Source organism: Colias philodice, chromosome 26, assembly GCF_061535455.1.
Source record: "Colias philodice isolate Cphi_HAF_F1 chromosome 26, ilColPhil1 Martin Lab GWU primary, whole genome shotgun sequence".
Taxonomy (NCBI): domain Eukaryota; kingdom Metazoa; phylum Arthropoda; class Insecta; order Lepidoptera; family Pieridae; genus Colias; species Colias philodice.
In genome coordinates this window covers 8,746,402-8,765,434 of record NC_143111.1, presented here as the reverse complement: position 1 = coordinate 8,765,434, position 19,033 = coordinate 8,746,402, and the positions used below count along the sequence as shown (strand labels likewise).

The 19,033-nt window shown below is 32.1% G+C and overlaps 1 protein-coding gene across 1 annotated transcript in view; it reads right to left on the bottom strand.

The window, feature by feature from the left end:
- The window catches only part of kek5 (leucine-rich repeat, immunoglobulin-like domain-containing kekkon 5 protein), a 185,917-nt gene extending 166,884 nt beyond the window's left edge, over positions 1-19,033 (bottom strand). Inside the window, exon 1 of the mRNA XM_089711378.1 lies at positions 18,697-19,033. The gene's annotated coding sequence lies outside the window, so the exon portion shown is untranslated. The remainder of the gene's footprint in view (positions 1-18,696) is intronic.

The following is a 19,033-nucleotide window of genomic DNA, read 5'->3' as shown; positions in this document are numbered from 1 at the left end:
GAGTTTAACTAAGGCTTTTGTTTCAATTGTTTCTCATTTAGTTATTCGTGGTTTTAAAATAGTTTGTACCTTTTGCGGTTTCAACGTTCGATATGAAGCTGTATGTTTAATTCTTTGAAATACAAATCATCAACATGTCTATGACGATATACGGGAATTTTCAACCAAATATTATGAAATTTATAGATCTAAATATAGATATATATTTAGGATGTAGGTAATAGGTATGTACATATTATTCATGGGTACATTTATATGGAAATATCCAACATGCATCGTTGTTATAAACGAAAATCAGGAAAATCAGTTTCGTTGAGCCACGAACATGTATTTCCAATAAACGAAAGAAATAGTGCAAATAAAAAGTAATAGGAGTCTATCTGCGCAAATAAGATGAGATGGCATGATTCAATAATCATAAGCAAATAATAAAAAGTAAAAGAACTAAAACCCAACTACGACAAAAACGACGCTGAAAAAGTATAAAACAAGATTTTCAGAATTCCACTATGTAGAGATAAATTTTCATGTTTGGAAAGGCGTAGTCACACGTTACATATATCTACCGTAGCACTTTGACAACGTGTGACTACGCCTTTCCAAACATGAAAATTTATCTCTACATAGTGGAATTCTGAAAATCTTGTTTTATACTTTTTCAGCGTCGTTTTTGTCGTAGTTGGGTTTTAGTTCTTTTACTTTTTATTATTTGTACTATTTTGGTGTTAAAGTGTATTTGTGGCGCATAATATTGACAAAAGTTAAATTGATGAACTAATAAAGAATCTATGAACGAAAAGATGCCCATGAATACAGGTAAAGTCACAAGCAAATGCTAGTAATATATATATATTCAAAATGTGCAAGTAAAAAGCTTTCAAATGATACCAAACACGGCATATTTATCTTAACTTTATTTTTTTACTCTGTATGTTTTGTCCGCTAGAGGGCGCCACATTAGATTTTGTGAAACCCCATATAGCCTATAACCAGCGGACAATTAAGACGCTTCTAATGATATGTCATTTGTCGAATTCTGATAAGTAGTTTAGAAGTTACGAGGGAACAGATGAACATACATATATACATACATACATAGCCTGTCAAAATCATAACCCTCCTTTTGCTTTGCCGTAGTCGGGTAAAAAGAGACAACTGAAGTAGGTAATTATAACTATTTAGCCACATTTTGTGCCACTCCCATGCTTATTTTACACATTTTTACGTATAACAAATATCCTACTAATATTAAAGGATGCGAAAGTTTGTGAGGATGTGTGTGTGTGTGTGTGTGTGTGTGTATGTTTGTTACTCTTTCACGCAAATACTACTGAACCGATTACAATGAAATTTAGCACACATATAGATTAACTTGGATTAACACATAGGATAGGTTTTATCCCAGAAATCCCACGGGAACAGGAACTATGCGGGCTTTTCTTTAAAAACGCAGGCGAAGCCGCGGGCGGAAAGCTAGTCATACCATAAACGAAAATTAGAATCCTTTACTGCCATTAGTAGATAATAGCGCAAGCAAAAATTCTCGATCTTTCTAGAAACTTCAGAATATTCCGTATTATCACATAATACGCTATCTCAGTATCAAAGAAGCACTTAGCTATCAGATATGGATACATTGAAGGTGTTTGAGGACGTTTTAACGAGTACAATGGTATTTGCTGAGTTGAAACAAATCGATTTGTTCTGGAGTAATATTCATGATTCTTTGCGTTTTTTGGGTTACGAATTTATGAAGAAGATTTAAAGCGTATGCTTCGGAATGTGCCTGTTTAGATAGACTTAATAACTCTTAAATAGACCAAGGGTGTTTCTTATAACTGTACCATTACCTTGTGAATAATTTAACATTAATTATTATTTTACAGAGTTGATAAATAAATACAATTGATATTATCATTGCAATGTCATTTTCAATTACATGTTGTGTCGCTTTTCATTGAATGTACTTATAATTGAATGTATAATTATAATTGAATTTTAATACGTAAAAAGAATTCTACTTGTAATATTTATTGTAAATCTTTGTATGTATTTGTAATAAAGTTAAGATGCCGAATAACTCCATTTCAAGCGTCAAGAAAGCGTTCATAATTTTTGTTATTCTTCAATCAAAATAAGACACCCATACCAAATTCCTATCAAAAGATCCTCAAAAACCAATCGCATTCAGATTACACACTCCACATTTGACACTGCAATAACTCATTATAGCAATATCCCGAACAAAAGCCGCGAGTACAATGACCGTAATGGGATCACACAATGGAAGTTAATAAATTGCCTGGGCGACTGGACATAAATAGTTTTTGTGATCTCAGGTACTGTAATGCCCTATTTGTGACACAGCTTTCCTTGTCTGTTTGTTATTTGGTATTGAATCTGGTCTGTTAAAATAATACTATAATAAAAACATTTTTTTAATGACCATGGGTTTGCCTAATCTTTATTAAATGTGCTCTGGTTGTTATTTACCTAACTATTACCTATCACTATTTTTTTTCCAACAAAAGCTCATGCTTTTACAAGATAAAATACTTTCATAGGGATAATGATTTATGAAAGCATTTTCTCTCAGTATTTAACGAATACTGAGTGCCAAATTTAGAATTTGAACATAAAAAAAATATAAAATACATTTTCAATATAGGTAGGTAGATACTTGGCTGTCGCTCACACCGCAAACATTCCCTGTACTTTCCCAATTTCCTCTACAAAGCAACCTGTGTCCCATCCCGTGTGATAAACTTCCTAAACTTAATATCGGTTCAGTTGTTTCAGCGTGATTGGCTAGCAAACATCCTTATAAACTTTCGCAATAAAACCTTCAAAAACTCGATATATTTTTACGAAATAACAAAGACATCTGAAAGACTTCTTGGAATTTGACATTTCTGCTTAGGTATTCGATAAACTTCTTGGAATTTAACACTTCGTTTATTTATTTATACTTTATAGCGCTTTATTGCTGAGTATGATATCGTTTCACTTGACTAAAGTCATCGATCTCAAATTTATTAAAAATTAAAATAAAATGTAATAAACTGGTATTTACAAGAATTGTCACAGTAACGTACGTACCTACCTATATAATTTTGTATCTAGAGCTATACCTATACCTGTATATGAACGAAATCTCCTGTCAATTATCACACATTAATACCCTCACTGTGCTCCTCCAAGTTCCATAACAAATCTCCACTTTCCAAATCGTTTAACTCGTATAAATTCTACAATCCAAATCCGCATTATAAAGAGAAACGAATGCAATATTACTGTCATATTTCTCAACAGCGATGGCCGTTATAAAGACTTGGGTAATATCCCGTGATAGGTTTCATCAAAATGTCATCGCAAATCGTCCTAAAAGGCCGTGTAATAAAGGGAAAAAAATCGTGCCCTATCGCTCCAACTTGACTCATCTAAAGGACAAGACAAGAATGGTCTGAATGGCCAAGTTATGGGCTGAAGCGGGAGCGATAAGCGACAAGAATGCTACAAAATAATACATGCATAACGCGATTCAAGTAAGAATAGGATCGATTCAGCGCCATTTTGTGACGTCATAACTGTTATTTACTTACCTATTTATATTTATTAACCTTTTATTAAGCAATAACCTGTTTGTTTACATTTCACATAAGAGTCAGGCAAAATAAATAAACTTTTATTGCAATGCAAGCAGTATATAAGTACCTAAATCGTAATTTTCAAATGACATCCGACACGTGATTGAAACACAAAGGTCATATTCTTTCTTGGATCGCATTATGTTGTATTCACACAAGTCTGAAGTGTGGGGCAAACGCACAACAAGGGTTTTGATTACGTACACTATTAACTCATTTTCATTTTGAAAAAAGGATTAAGGAACTATAATATGTATTAGGAACTAATACATTTTATTTTTTATACATTTATTAAAAGGACTTTATGGAACTTATATATTTTTTTTCAATAGGTAGGTACTAGGTATGATCTATTTTCCGCTCCAGTTCGTGACTTAATCCCATCTTAGTCAACATCAGCCTACAATAGCGCTTACGAGTGCTATTTTGCATTTTTCTCGATCTAACAAGATTGGCTTCGTTATAGCTGACAGCAATTACCTTGATTTGTCATCAGGCAATTAGATTTTGATGGGAAATTTAGAAAATTACACTAAATCTGTTATTATTGTCATTGTATTTGAGAGAAACAGATAAAGTCTACACTTGTTATACAATTTGGATGATTATGTATTTTTGAGAACTAATAAATCAGTTTGTGTTCCTCCTGTAATTTTAGACATAATATGTGCACTGCACATACATACGAAGACAAATTTTAAAATTTGAACAATTCGAACGAAAACTGTTAGTAGGAAATATTTAATCAATATCCCAAAAATTGGCCTTAAGTACAATTTTGAATACATACCGCATACTTTCAAATCTCCATATTTTCACAAACAAAATTACTTGTTTCGCGAAAGAAGCACACAAATAAATGCCTACAAAACAAATATACAAAATGTCCCTTGCTGGGAAGTTGATGAATGGTCCCGCAACCCGTTTCAATCATGTCTTAAATTAAATTTCGTTTTGGTAAAGTGCCTTTAATTTGTGTATATTATAAGTATACGGGTTTGATTCGGCTCATTCTGAGAAATCATATTGTTTTGTACAAGTGTTAGTTATAATTGGTAGGATTCTTTGAATTCTATGAACATGGTATTCATAGCCGTACATTTTGTTAATTTGTACTCGTATAGACTATTGTTTCGTGTTTCGTCAATTAAAAGAGGCTATAATATTTGAAAGAGCATAAAGATCTAGGTCATTTATCTTTCTGTTTGTTCCTATTACTAAGATACCAGCTTAGAGCCATATTCATACATTCATAATATGTTGGAAGATCCAAGGGCATTTAACAGACCTGTTAAATATGTTTATATTTATTTCTTTGATAATAATTAAAAAAAATCTTTATTGTACATCTAAAAGATGAAAACATAAAAATATTATACAGCAAAAGAAACAAGTACAGAAGGCGGTCTTATCGCTTGGAGCGATTTCTGCCAGACAACCACAAATTTGATACCTATATTTTTGCAACAAATAAAATCACTAGGGCTATTCGCCGATACTTTGTTACAAGTCATAGGAAAATAAGCTTAGGGGAAGAGACCGCAATATTGTAGTCACATTAATTCTACACTCGTATTAAGTGGCTCCTAATCGCATTATAGGTTAGTATCAGCGGAGACTAATTATATCTCGTAACGTGATTATTTCTGATAATAACTCTGCTTTCCCATCAATATAGGAGACATTCTCCTTAGTATCGATTTGCCTAGATATTTACCAAAACATATGATACTTGCAAGGTTCGCTAAATCTGCAAGGTTCGCTAAATCTGCAAGCTTTGTGTGTTTTGCTGAAATCTTCCATATCTCTTATCTATCATTACTTATATGTAATCAGCAATATTTGGTAAATCCACTCTAGCTCTGTGCTTTTTGCTTTAAAATCTTCCATATCTCTTCTTTTCTCTCTCTTCTTTATATATACCTATAATATAGAAGTGATATTTCCAATCAGCGGTAGTTTAAAAATACTAAAAACACTCATAAACGTATACACGCAATAACTTCTGAGTTCTGAGTACCAACGAATTATACCATAATTTTAGCACGACTTTGGGCATAATTTTTCATGTTCATTCCGAAATGGGTATTTCGTAAATTCTTACTAAAACCCGCCATTTACACAGTAACATTTGATTTAATTAAAACTTTGACAATGCGCCACAGTAAACAGGGCCTACCCCGGGAGATTTCAGTGTCAACTAAGCGAATTAGCGCTTGATAAATTAACAAAAAGTTGTTACCATTTATTTGTATTCCCAAGTGCTGTTGATTCAATTATGGTATTAGGTTTTGGTACAATAGGCGCAGGTCATATGATCTCGCTCAATGATGATGGGTTATGTGAGTTTCAGTAATAAGGCAAAATAATTACAAGTTAGGGTCAAATTAAGTAATAATAATTAATTATAATAATGTAGGTAATAAAGAAAGCGTAATACAATATTTTAACGGATATCAGGTAAAGTAATAAAAGCTGAATTTGGTTACCGTTAAAAGATGTAAGCAACTGGAGCTAGTTTTATCTAGGTAAATAAAAAATATATACCAGCCGAATTGATCACCCCCTCTTTTTTTGAAGTCGGTTAAAAATTAAGTTCCAGGTCAACCAGTAGGTATACAAATAATTATGAGTCCACACAGTACCAAAGCAGGAGCTAGAAGATTGTCCAATTTCATGCATCATGCACACGGTCGCAAGAAATTAAAGCCAATTGTCTCGTGTTGGGATATAATGGGTTTTATTCTTGTACTATTTCCTAAGTTATGTTATTAGGTATGCTTTCATGATAAGAAAAAATGTATCTTTCTATGAAAGTTATCAGGAGGATATGAATGTTGGCAGTAGGTATTGCAAATTAATTTTATAGTATACTAGCGCAGCGGTCCGCCCCGGCTTCGCCCGTGGTACATATGAAAAATAGATGTTGGCCGATTCTCAGACTTACCCGATATGCACAGAAAATTTCATGAGAATCGGTCCACCCGTTTCGGAGGAGTATGCAGACTAACATTGTGACACGAGAATTTTATATATAAGAAGATGTACATAATATCTAGATTCTAGATAATGATAAGTAATATGATACACAAATAATAAATGTAGGAATCTCAAAGAAACATTCGTAAACAAATTTATATCCATTGTTCATGTACCTACTCATGTACCCAGTAATTAATAAATTAATCATCCATTTTATAGAATTTTTATACCTTTCAAAATTTTATTGGTAGGTAAGTAATAAGTATGTTATATCATGTAGCCCAAATGTAGCCGATTAAAATGTATTTAACATTCGATACATGGACTTGTTATAACATTATTGGCTTGTTATGACAACAACCTGTTTTATTTTATGTACAACTAGCGGTCCGCCCCGGCTTCGCCCGTGGTACATATTTCGCAATAAAAGGTAGCCTATGTCCTTTCTCAGGTATCAAAATATCTCCATACCAAATTTCATGCAAATTGGTTCGGTAGTTTAGGCGTGATTGAGTAACAGACAGACAGACAGAGTTACTTTCGCATTTATAATATTAGTAGGGATTATTATCCACTTCATTTCACTGATAACGTAACAGACATAATGTTTGTTTTTTTTTAATATTAGATAATAAAAGCAACATCTTAGTAATTGTACTATAAAAAATGTTGCCTTTGCCAAATAAATCATTTTACTAACTAGCCTAAGATCATAAATCATAATGTATCAATGCAGTTGTCATAATATAATATCGTAGATAATAATTAATAATATAACAAATATTAAATGGAATTTGAGAAATGTGTAATAAGTAGGTACGTACCACTTATGAATCTCGTAGGTACTTGTTTCCGCCTCATATCACGATAATCCATATTTCGACGATTTCTTATTACAATGCAGATTCATCATATATTTCATAGCAATAAAACGCAAAAACTTTACGAATTTCAACAAGCGAAGCGGTTCAACAAGTAACATTAAAGTAAAATACTATTCATTACAGAACAAATACTTTTTCATTCCGCTATTACTTTCGTGAATCGTGACGTCATCACGCTCCACCCAACATCTATAACCCGGGGAAAAACAAAAGTTTCAATAATTGAACTCAGTAACTTTGCAGTTGAAGGCACTTCAATTTCAGTTCGACTTATAACTAAGGCCTAGTTCACATTTCTATTGGAAGTGTGTAACTTGCAACGAATGTTCGAGTTCGATAAGAATATCGTGTGTTCTGACCTTATTTGAGGAGTATTGTAAAATCTTCGTTTTTATGGCTGTGTATGTATTTAAATCATTCTGTAGGAATAGAATTGGTTCTTCATCGAGATTATGATCATAAGTATTATTTCTATCAATAATCCTATTTTTTACTTTGACTCCTTTTCAATTTAATTCATGGTTTCAACTATCATCCACTACACCAATAACAACGAAGAGAAGTAAGGTAAGTAACATTTAGAAATCTATACTCTAATTACATGAAATAAGAATGAAAATCATTTTGTCCACCCTATTGCATACCTTAAGCTCAACTCCATAAACATATTTACCAACAAATCCGCCATCACTACCTATAACTCAATAATAATTATAACAATACAATTTATATTCCATTCTTACTATTTAAGACTTCTCACAAAGGTCATTGATCCTAGGTTGATTCAATATTATTTAACTCAATTCCAGGAATTGATATCAAAGGCTATATTCGTTAAAAGTGGCTGAAAGCTGAATTTGACTATTGTCTTTGAGGTACTTTTGTGAATAATTTGCCTACTAAGTACTTTCTGTATTTTATAAGTAGTCTATTCTAATAAATAGAATGGACGAATCTATCTTTATTTTAGGATAAAATAACTTATTTTTTGTTTGTGTCACATTTTTTTAACCTCATTTTGTAGCTTAGCTTACATAGGATTAGTCAATACCAATAAAATGTATCTGTCTGTACTTTGTATATAATAAGTTATTTTTGTTTCTTCTTCACAAATTTTGACGTGTAACCTATGATAACCCGGGAAACTAACCTACGACTTATCCTATTCATTATTATTCAAATATGGCAATCTAGAAACATAATGAAAAAAAGCCATAATAAGGCCTTCAGGATATAAAAGCAATGTTTCTACAGGCGGAAACGTGAGGCAAAATTTGCATAAATTACATAATCATATTCGTGGGAATAAGTTAGTTTAGTTGCACATAACATAACCTATTCAACTACTAATAAATTCATACTGCATAGCGAATAAAAGCTAGTTTCCATATTTTCAAAAGCAAATCCATCAAAAAATTGAAAAGGTCGGACGCCGAAGCATCTTATTTTCCTTCCATTATAGAAGTTTCCAGAAGAAATTGAAATAAATGACGTCACAACGTCGCACTTTCATTATAATTGGAAATTAAATTTCCTTCACAATATTCTTCTTATAACTAGGTTTAAATCACCTTTTGCTATACAAAAGCATATTTTATCCAAGTCCTTCTTGATACGTGATAACTAATAATTTCATAAAAGATTTTTTTCTCTTAGAGCAAGGATTTCCTGTTCTTAATTAAATTGCAATCCATACTAATATTATAAATGCGAAAGTAACTCTGTCTGTCTGTCTGTTACTCAATCACGCCTAAACTACTGAACCAATTTTCATGAAATTTGGTATGGAGATATTTTGATGCTACCTTTTATTGCGAAACTAGCCGCTCCGCGCGGTTTCACCCCCGTGGCTCCTCTCCTGTTGGTCGTAGCGTGATGGTATATAGCCTTTAGCCTTCCTCGATAAATGAGCTATCTATTGTCGAGCCAATTTAATAGGCAACATTTGACGTCTATCAATTTTATCTTCATAGGGTGGTAACCTGCTTAAAAACATCGATTAAAGTGAATTAATCGATACGAACTTGAAACATTTGTCAATCGAACTTGAAACACATGTCAATAATTTATGATCATTTTTTTTTTTATTCCCAAGTAATCAATGCATTCGATTCTAGATGTCAGATTTCGATTTTTAGAGTAACGTCTCTGGTATTTAAAAAGAAAAAAGGTTTATTGACACAAAATTGTAGCGACGTCAGTTCTTTAAATCAGAAATTGTTTATTATGTTTAGAATGGTTTATCAGTAAAATCAAATCCTAAAATTAGTTGTATCGGTCATTATTATTATAAATATGTAATCGTAATTGAAAAAAGTTAAGCAAATGTGCAGTTCTAACAAAACGAAATATCATGTTATTCTATGTCGTCGTTACTAGGTTACGTTGTTGAATTTTGTTGAACTGTCAAATGTTGCCTATTAAAATGGCTCTACTATAACATCGAAAGACTTTTTCAAATCGGACCAGTAGTTCCCGAGATTAGCGCGTTCAAACAAACAAACAAACAAACAAACAAACAAACAAACAAACAAACAAACTCTTCAGCTTTATAATATTAGTATAGATATGTACCACGGGCGAAGCCGGGGCGGACCTCTAGTGTTTATATATATATGTACACATATTTTTAATGGGACATCACAAAGCTTAGTCTAGAATAACATGTCGGAAATAATTACATACTTATAATCAAAGTAGGTAAGTAATTTTGATCTGTGCATACATGACACTGGACACTGGCAGAATCCGTCTCTATTGGGATCGGGTAGGCCATAAACAAAAGAGAAGAAGACGTATAGGTAAGTAAACTTTTACAATTAGAAAATAAACCTGAAGTGGTGAAAATAAATTATTATAAAATACCATGCGGTCTGTCGGTATTCTTAGTTGCGGAATCCTAAAACCTAATTTCCCAGTATTAACACATAATTCCCTCTAAAAAGTGATTTAAACATGCAGCCGTTACTAAGAATCGATATTGCCACACCCTTACGTGCAAAAAGCAAATAAACCTTATCAGTAATGTGCTAGCATTTCATAGTTTATATCAACGTCTTTATTCCTACGTGATAGAGTTCAAATTCCCGTGAACCGCTTATCACCGCGGGTTAACTTATCGATATCTTATCAATACGTATTGAAATCTGTCGTTTCGTAATTGAGCTGTTTCGGAATTATAGTAGGTATTATCGTATGAATGAATGGTTTTTTTTGCTCTTTGAAAGACAAAATTAAACCTTAGTAAGTATGTACTTATTTTTGAGCAATATAAACTTTTTTTTATTATTATTGCTCGATGCAGAATCGATGCAGTTTATATTTAGAGTAGGTAGTTATAGAATATATTAAGTAGGTAATATGGCCACGTGATTTAAATGATAAATTACCGTATCCCACTTTGTTATCCTCTATTCCTGTAGGAAATTATCATAAAAAAGCCATGCAAGAATAATTAAGTTCTCCCCAAAAATGATTACATACAAAAAGTTGTCACAAACAAACTTACTAACTTTCACTATATTTTATATATCAAGTTGGCGTAACTACGAACTCTAGTAAAAGAAATAACAAAGAAAAGAAACACTAAACACAAATTATTTTCCAATTTAAGTTTTGAAGCCGATTCGTGACAATAGTACATAAAAAAACTATTAGATATCGGATAGAGAAAGGTAAAATTGAAGATAACGCTTCATTTTTGAAAATGAGCCGTTATTTTTCATTAAAATTTTTATAATCGTAACTGCATATTGAGGTTCTTGCTCATTCTTCTCAATAGATATCTACGATCTTCTGATACCCTGGTCCTTAATGGTAAATAAAAATATAAAATTAATAATGCGAGATATTTTAAGGTATGTATTAGAATTTGAACATAGTAAATTTGATTGGAGTCGATCAAAAATATCAAAATGAAGAAAAAACAAATAATCTTCCGAATTTTAATTTATAGGTACTTGTCCATATCAGAATTGTTAAAAGTATTGGCTTATGAAAACTGCATCATCTACCTACTACTCCGTTCTAAATGACCTTAATACATATTAAAATAAAACCTGAGAAATACTTAGTATGTAGGTTTACCTACAACACTGTAGATATACTATTTGTAGTTATGTAAATTCAGTTATTTTTTACACTTTTGCGCAAAAATTACTGACGCGCTTTGGCTAAAATTTCGTATGCACATAGATTATGGCTGGAATAATACACTAGTATTTATCTAGACACTATAAATAAACATAAAAACGTAGTAAAATATAAACCGTGTAAGCCGAGCACGTGTCAGAAGTGAAACTTCTTTGACAAGATTCCGCCTTAATCCATGACGTGACGGTATTGCCATGACGCGACCTTGAAGTTTTAGAAGTTTCCCTTAACAATAACTCATATTTTTAACTATCCACTTGTCCCTACTTTACCCGGGAAAACTCTATTGATATGTATCTTTCTTTAAAAATAATTTATGAAAATCAAGTAAACTAAATCATGAAAAACAAACAAAAAAGCTTCCTTCATAATACTAAGGGCCGATTTTTCAATGCTTGGATAAAACTTATCCGTCCAATAAAGTATTACACGATAATATTAAAATGTCACGTAAACTGTCAAATACGGGCAATTAGAATACGTTTTTAAAATGGTAGTTTCATACATTATTCGACGAATAAGTTTTATCCAAGCATTGAAAAATCGGCCCTTAGACAGTTGAAATAAAATCTACTTATCTCTCAAGTAACTCAAGCAATCAAGTAATGAGTTAATTAAATAATAACTCGTGTACAGACGGACAGACGGATTTATTGTTATTGATATGTTATCATTGTTTACTTTAACCCATTTGTACGAAATGGCTCAATGTTACATACCTACTTGCTTATTTAAAGATGTAGACAGAAAATTGTACCAGCCAGATATGAACGTAACAAATATATAAAAATGTAAATTAGTTAATTTATTTAAATATTAATAATATTTAAAAAGACGGGTTAGTTACACTACCAAGAACTAAGAACGTCTGAACAGATTTTAATGATATTTGGCTTGTTGGATTTGTCTCTTCACTGGGATAATAAGTCATAACTGTTAAAATTGTAAAAACTTACAAAAAAGTCTAGGTACCCGGGTAGACCCAAAGCAAACAGTGAGCACGATAAAAAACATATAAATAAAGAAGTTATTTCGGTAGGTACCTAAAAGCCACACACACACCCAAACAGAAAAGAAGAAAAAATATATTTAGTTATTGCGAACAGATCACGTGTCAAAGTTTCCCGAACTAGCCGACACGTGGTCTGTCAACAAAATAGTTCATTTCTCCAGCTTCATGTCGCTTACATTTATAGCAAAGTTCAATTGATTTCTTTACTCTGAGACTTCTATTGGCTATATTTGGACCTTTATTCAACTACTTTAATGTTAGGTAGGTGATTGCACTACTAGACACTTACAATAAATATGCCCCGCGGTTTCACCCACGTCCTACATGATGTTATGTATAACCAATAGCCTTCCCAAATAACTGGTCTATTCTGCACAATTTTCAATTTAAACCAGTAAGTAGTTTCTGACATTATTCGCGTTGAAACAAATAAACACTTCAGCTTTTATAGATTTCACCAAATCCATAATTAGTCAGATATTAATTGACTCGTCTCTTTTTTACTCACGGTAATTGAATAATACCATCTCGTCGACGTGTGTGCTGTCGATGTATGCTTTTTTAGAAACTCGAATGTTGTGTTTGGTAATCTATCTATATTTTTTACTTATAATACCATTGCTGCAGTTAATAAATAATACTTTAGACATAATATGATCAATTTTAAACGTAAGTATGTGAATCCATCATCAAAGGGACGAAATTTTCTAACATTGCGAAACAAATTAAATAATAAGGTACATATATGATGCGATACTAAAAACACTTTAGGTCACTGTTATTATTAGTTTTAAGTAGGTATTTGTATAACTGATACTTATATATTTACCCCGTAGTTAGATAACACGGCTGAATCACCTGAATAACCATTGTGTTATTATTTATTTAATACATCTATTTATTTAAGATTATGTTGCAATGTTAATTGTATCATTTAGTTTGAAAAGTTGATGAAGTTAGTATGTAGTTAAACTTCTGACTTCTATCAAAATATAAAGCATAATTTCAAAGTTTTAAATTTATCTTCATTCGTATTATTAATAGTATTGAAAGCTCCCACTGTAAAATAAACTTAGCTTACGATCACACTTTGCTTTTATAAATATTTTCTCATATAAAACATAGAAATATCCCATAGAATAACCTAAACTTCAAGAAAATACCAAAAATGGAAAAACTTCAGTCATCTACCGTGAAACATTTGTCAAAGATCTCCAATCAAACTTACCTGACCGTACGGGATTCTTTACTAGTACGTGACCCTTCTTCGCTTACAACTTATTTCATTAAAGCTATGAAACAAAACTTTCGTATGCGCCTTATGAATATAGATAGGTTTTAAATATTTAGTATTTAGGCTAGAATCACTGGTAGCCTAATTTATAACACTTTCGCAACTTAACCTTTATTTTGTAACGCATCTTTGTCTTTGTCCATGTACTTAATGTAAATTTTAATTCAATAAAGGTGAATTCATTTTAACTATTTCATCCTCTAGCATACATTTCATTCTAGTCCCTCACCTGCGTTCCATGTGGTTCCACCGTTCCACTGCATGTATTGCGAATTGCGATGAAACATAAATTCGACGCATCTGACGAAAACAATGTTTTGTATTATAACGATATGTTGATATGACATTGTAAGCCCTATGTTCAATGTGCATATAATACTGTATAATAAACAAATTAAATATTTATATACTAATTAGTTTTCTAGCTCTATACGAATTAATTTTTACCCCACACATAAATTTCTTCTTATCTTCCATTTTTCATACAAAACTCATTACCAGTTTATATTTTCTAAATGCATTTTAAATATTTTGCTCTCATATCCAATAACAATATGCACTCATTACAATATTTAATAATTATTATTCATGTAGTTACGACATTCTAAACATGACGTGTTGTGACTAACAATATAAATAGAAGAACATTATTTGCTTAAGTATTCGTAAATACGCATAATGCGATATATAATCTAATGTAGCACCATTTCAATAAGTAAGCGTAATAAAACCCTCGTAATATGAGACATAAAATAAATTATGTTACTAGCTGTTGCCCGCAGCTTCGCCTGCGTGGTCAAAATAAATTTTCATGGTACAAACTTTCATACTTTGTCGCCTTGAGAGTAGAATTTATCAAAATCATACTCCCTATTTGCATGCCAAAATGAATCCCGATAGGTTCAATAGTTTGGGCTGTGCGTTGATAGATCAGTCAGTCAGAAATCTTTAAGTTTTATATTTTAAGATTTACAACGATTGTCCACAACAAAATTTACTTATGTAGATTTCACCTCATTATAGCCACTGTATTGAAGAAAGATTAAAAAAGAATATGTGTCTACGTATATTTACATCAGGCATTATCAAAGGTTTTCAATATTATCATTTAGAAATGGATTTATTTGCCATAGAGGTCTTTGAAACTCACAATACCTAATATTAGAGAACCTCGCGGGCACTACTCTCACGGGTCCTCTTAAGTGATTGAAGAAAGTATAATATTTTACATACGGCTAGTACCTACCTTCTTAGAGAAAATCGAAATAGCGAAATAACTTTTTACACGTCTTACAGTAAAAAATTAAGTCGTAAAATACCAAGAAGCTTATATCTAATACACTGGAGATTTCAGTATGTAAGTAGGTGTGAAAGGGATAAAAAACATACAGGCGTCATTCATGGTCATATTTTCTTGTTGCAAGTTAATGTTCATACTGAAATCTCCAGTGTATTAGATATAAGCTTCTTGGTAAAATACAATCGATTCACAATACAAGCTTTTATAATAAAGTAAAAACACAATGATATGACATTTTACAAAAACTCAAAACTTTTAAGAATAGTATTTTTTACTTAAAATATTTTTTGTTAAAGCAAGAACTGAACTACCGATTCGACATAGCTCCTGCAGCGAAGAATCGACAAGAACCTCGAGTTAATTAAATTGTTCCTTTGTGAATTGAAAGCGTAATGCTACTACTTTTTAGATGCAATTCTGATTATAAGTAGTTAGTACTATGTAGGTACCTACTACATACTATGTAATCCTGATATTAGCAATACAAACCATCATTCTGTAGTTTACTAGTTCTTAATCCTTACATCCTTAATGATATATTAAATATGATTAATGCGACAGTTTGTTTGTTTGTTTGTCTTTCTTTATCGAAACCGGACAATTTTATGCTTTGATTTAGTTTTATGGCTAGATATAGTTAGGAGGCTAGAGAGCCAGTCCACGTTTTCTCTGAAAAGTTGAACGAAGCCGCGTGCAAAGCTAGTATAAGAAAATACACAAACAAGCGAACACATCCATCGCAAATAAGACACCGCAAGGACTTAACTAAAAAACTTTCACCCAAATCACTCTCTGAGGACGTCTTTGTTTAACTGGAAAACTTTTAACAATCTTCCACACTGATAAACATTATATTTGCTTAGTAATCTGCAGACAGGTCATTTGATATGTAACCTAATTATTATATAACCTTATCTATACTAATATTAAAGCTAAAGAGTTTGTTTGTTTGTTTGAACGCGCTAATCTCAGGAACTACTGGTTCGATTTGAAAAATTATTTCCGTTTTAGATAGCTCATTCATCGAGGAAGGCTATAGGCTAAGGCTATAGGGAACAGGAGCGGAGCAACGCGGGTGAAACCGCGAAGCGCAGCTAGTAATATGCTAGTAATATGTATGAATGCAATGTTGTGTTTTAATTGAATTGCTTGTAGGAAATCAAGAACAAGAAGCTTCTTGTGGGATGAATGTATCTGTTTATCGGATAAGGTTAAGAATTACGTTGTTTATTTATTATCTGTACAAATACTGTGTAAGTTAATACATTGTATGTCTGTACGTCATTTCTATTTTGAACTTTATTAAGAGACAAAATGTTGTGAAAGTGTATCAGTATGTACCTAGTACCTACCTACTTAGTTATTTCGCCTCGTCTTGAATCAAAGTATAATTTTAATGAGAGCTACATGCGATTTATGAATAAGTGCGAAGTTTATGAGTTTATTTTGGTCGCCTGTAAAAACTTAATAGGTACATATTTTTTTATTCACGGACCGCTGCGCGACCTACAAAATTAGATAAATAACATTCTAGTTTTAAATGAGGTAACTTATTTGATATGTTTATTGTATTTTTAAGATCTTTATTTTCCTCCCGTTCATAAACCGACCACCGAATTTGATTAAAAATCTGAAAAATCGTAAAAATACGACAAACTAGAAAAAACCCGAAATAAAAACCCAACCGCACCAAAACAAAGACGAGCAAATCGCATCAACTCGACGCAAGCAAAATGCTCATGCATCACGTACCTTACATCTGCGCATGCAAATTTGGCTTGTAGCACCCTCATTATATTTTTTGGCGCGTAAATCTCTGAATGCATATTGCAAGGCAAGCATGCAACTGTCACTAATCTACTTATGCGAATTAGCCATCATTGCACTGTGCACAAATACAGAGTGCGTCATGTTAATTTTGTATCTAGATTATTCTCGAAAGTGATGATTTCACTTCCGAGGGTCATTTTATATTGAAGTGTTATAAATTAATCGTTTAGGATGGAAAATATCATACATTGATCCTGTACCCATTAAATAGTACCTAGGTAGGTACCTAAATTCATTATTCTATGCTACGATCATGTCGAAGCATTTTTAAATAAAAATAAGCTAAGTTATACCTACTACAGTCTTTATACTATGGTTAGGTATACTGCGAGGCACACATAGGATTATAATAGAGTTTAGTAGGTTAGACACCTCTTTGTTATAGGTAACAAAAAACTCAATCACAATCGACCTTGTATAAAAATGACACGTTATCATGAACAGATAAATTATACTTTACTACCTATTACCATCGCGTGTTTTCGCTATCTATAGGTAGGTGTATATCTATAAAATAAATGTCTGTGAATTTATTGTTTTCATAAATACCTAAAAAGAAAAGGCTAGGTTAACATTTCCAATTGTATTTATTATTCAATGCCTACATATTTAAAAAAATACTTAAGTTGAATCATGAATGGCAGGCATTTGTTAAAAAATGATAGGTAGGTAGGTAGGTACTAGGTACCTATGTTGTAGCATCTTATTGAATATGATACGCTATTTCGTAAGCAATAGGCAGGTATTTCGATTCGTAGGTACCTAAGTAAAATATTTATTCTTTTACTTGTAAATTATTTGCAAAAATGTATACCAACAAGTATAAATTATTGTAGGTATTCTGTATACCTAGGTAAATGACGAACCGATTTCCATAAATGCAGTCACATCAAAATTCAAATTACGAAACGAAAACATGAACAAATCCTACTGGAGTAAGGTAAGTAGGTAGGTATTATTAACAAAACCAATAATTTCTTCGCTGCATACCTAGTACATTCCACTAGCGTACTGTGAACACCCGATAAACTGGTTCTCGATTCTTGCAACCGTCTTTACTCTTTAGTCTTTAGTCTTTACTAACCTAAAAATCTTAAGGAACCTACAACAAAGGGTTGTTATAACCGCAGAATGGCCTTTAATATTTAAACAAAAATAAAAGATAAGACGGCGCAGTCGCTTGCTTTTGTTATTGTATGTTTTCTTTACGTTTCGTTTCTCGTTGCATTTCTTTTTGGCGGTAAATACTTTTACATCTGGAGTCGAGCTAAAGTGAACAACTGTAAATTTTTAATACCATCCGCTAAGAAGTAATTTAAGTAACAACTGAACCGGTTTTGGTTATTATTTCAAACAGAATCACATGCGTAACGCGGTCAGGTAATTTTATAACATGAATGACCTTTAGTAGTTTAGTATGATTGTACACATCATATCAAGCAGCTAATCAACTTCTTAGAACAATAAAACGCGCCCTATCTATCCTATTGGCTATAACAAATCCATAGCAACGGCAACGGTGTAGCAAGATAAGTAGGTATACTTAACGTTCCGTATTAAGTTACTGATATCGATGTTTTAACATAATAACATACCTTATTTCCTCCGCAAGCTAACTCTCCTTGTTCAGATCCCAAAAAAATCAACGTTCACACATTTCCTTTGCAGTTATAACTTGAATTCCAACACACGTACACATAAACAGAATCTTGTTCCCCGAGATGAATCACCACAGAACTTCACTGTATAGCACTAAACATTTCTAAAACTCACACAACACACAAGGCAGCACTATATCTCTTGCGAACTGTCGAATTTCGAGTCGATTTATTTCATTTTACAAGTATATCGAAGGAGAGAAAAGTTTTAATTTCGAATGGCGCGACACTACAACTCCACTACACAGTAAAAGAGCGACTGGCGGACGCCGGA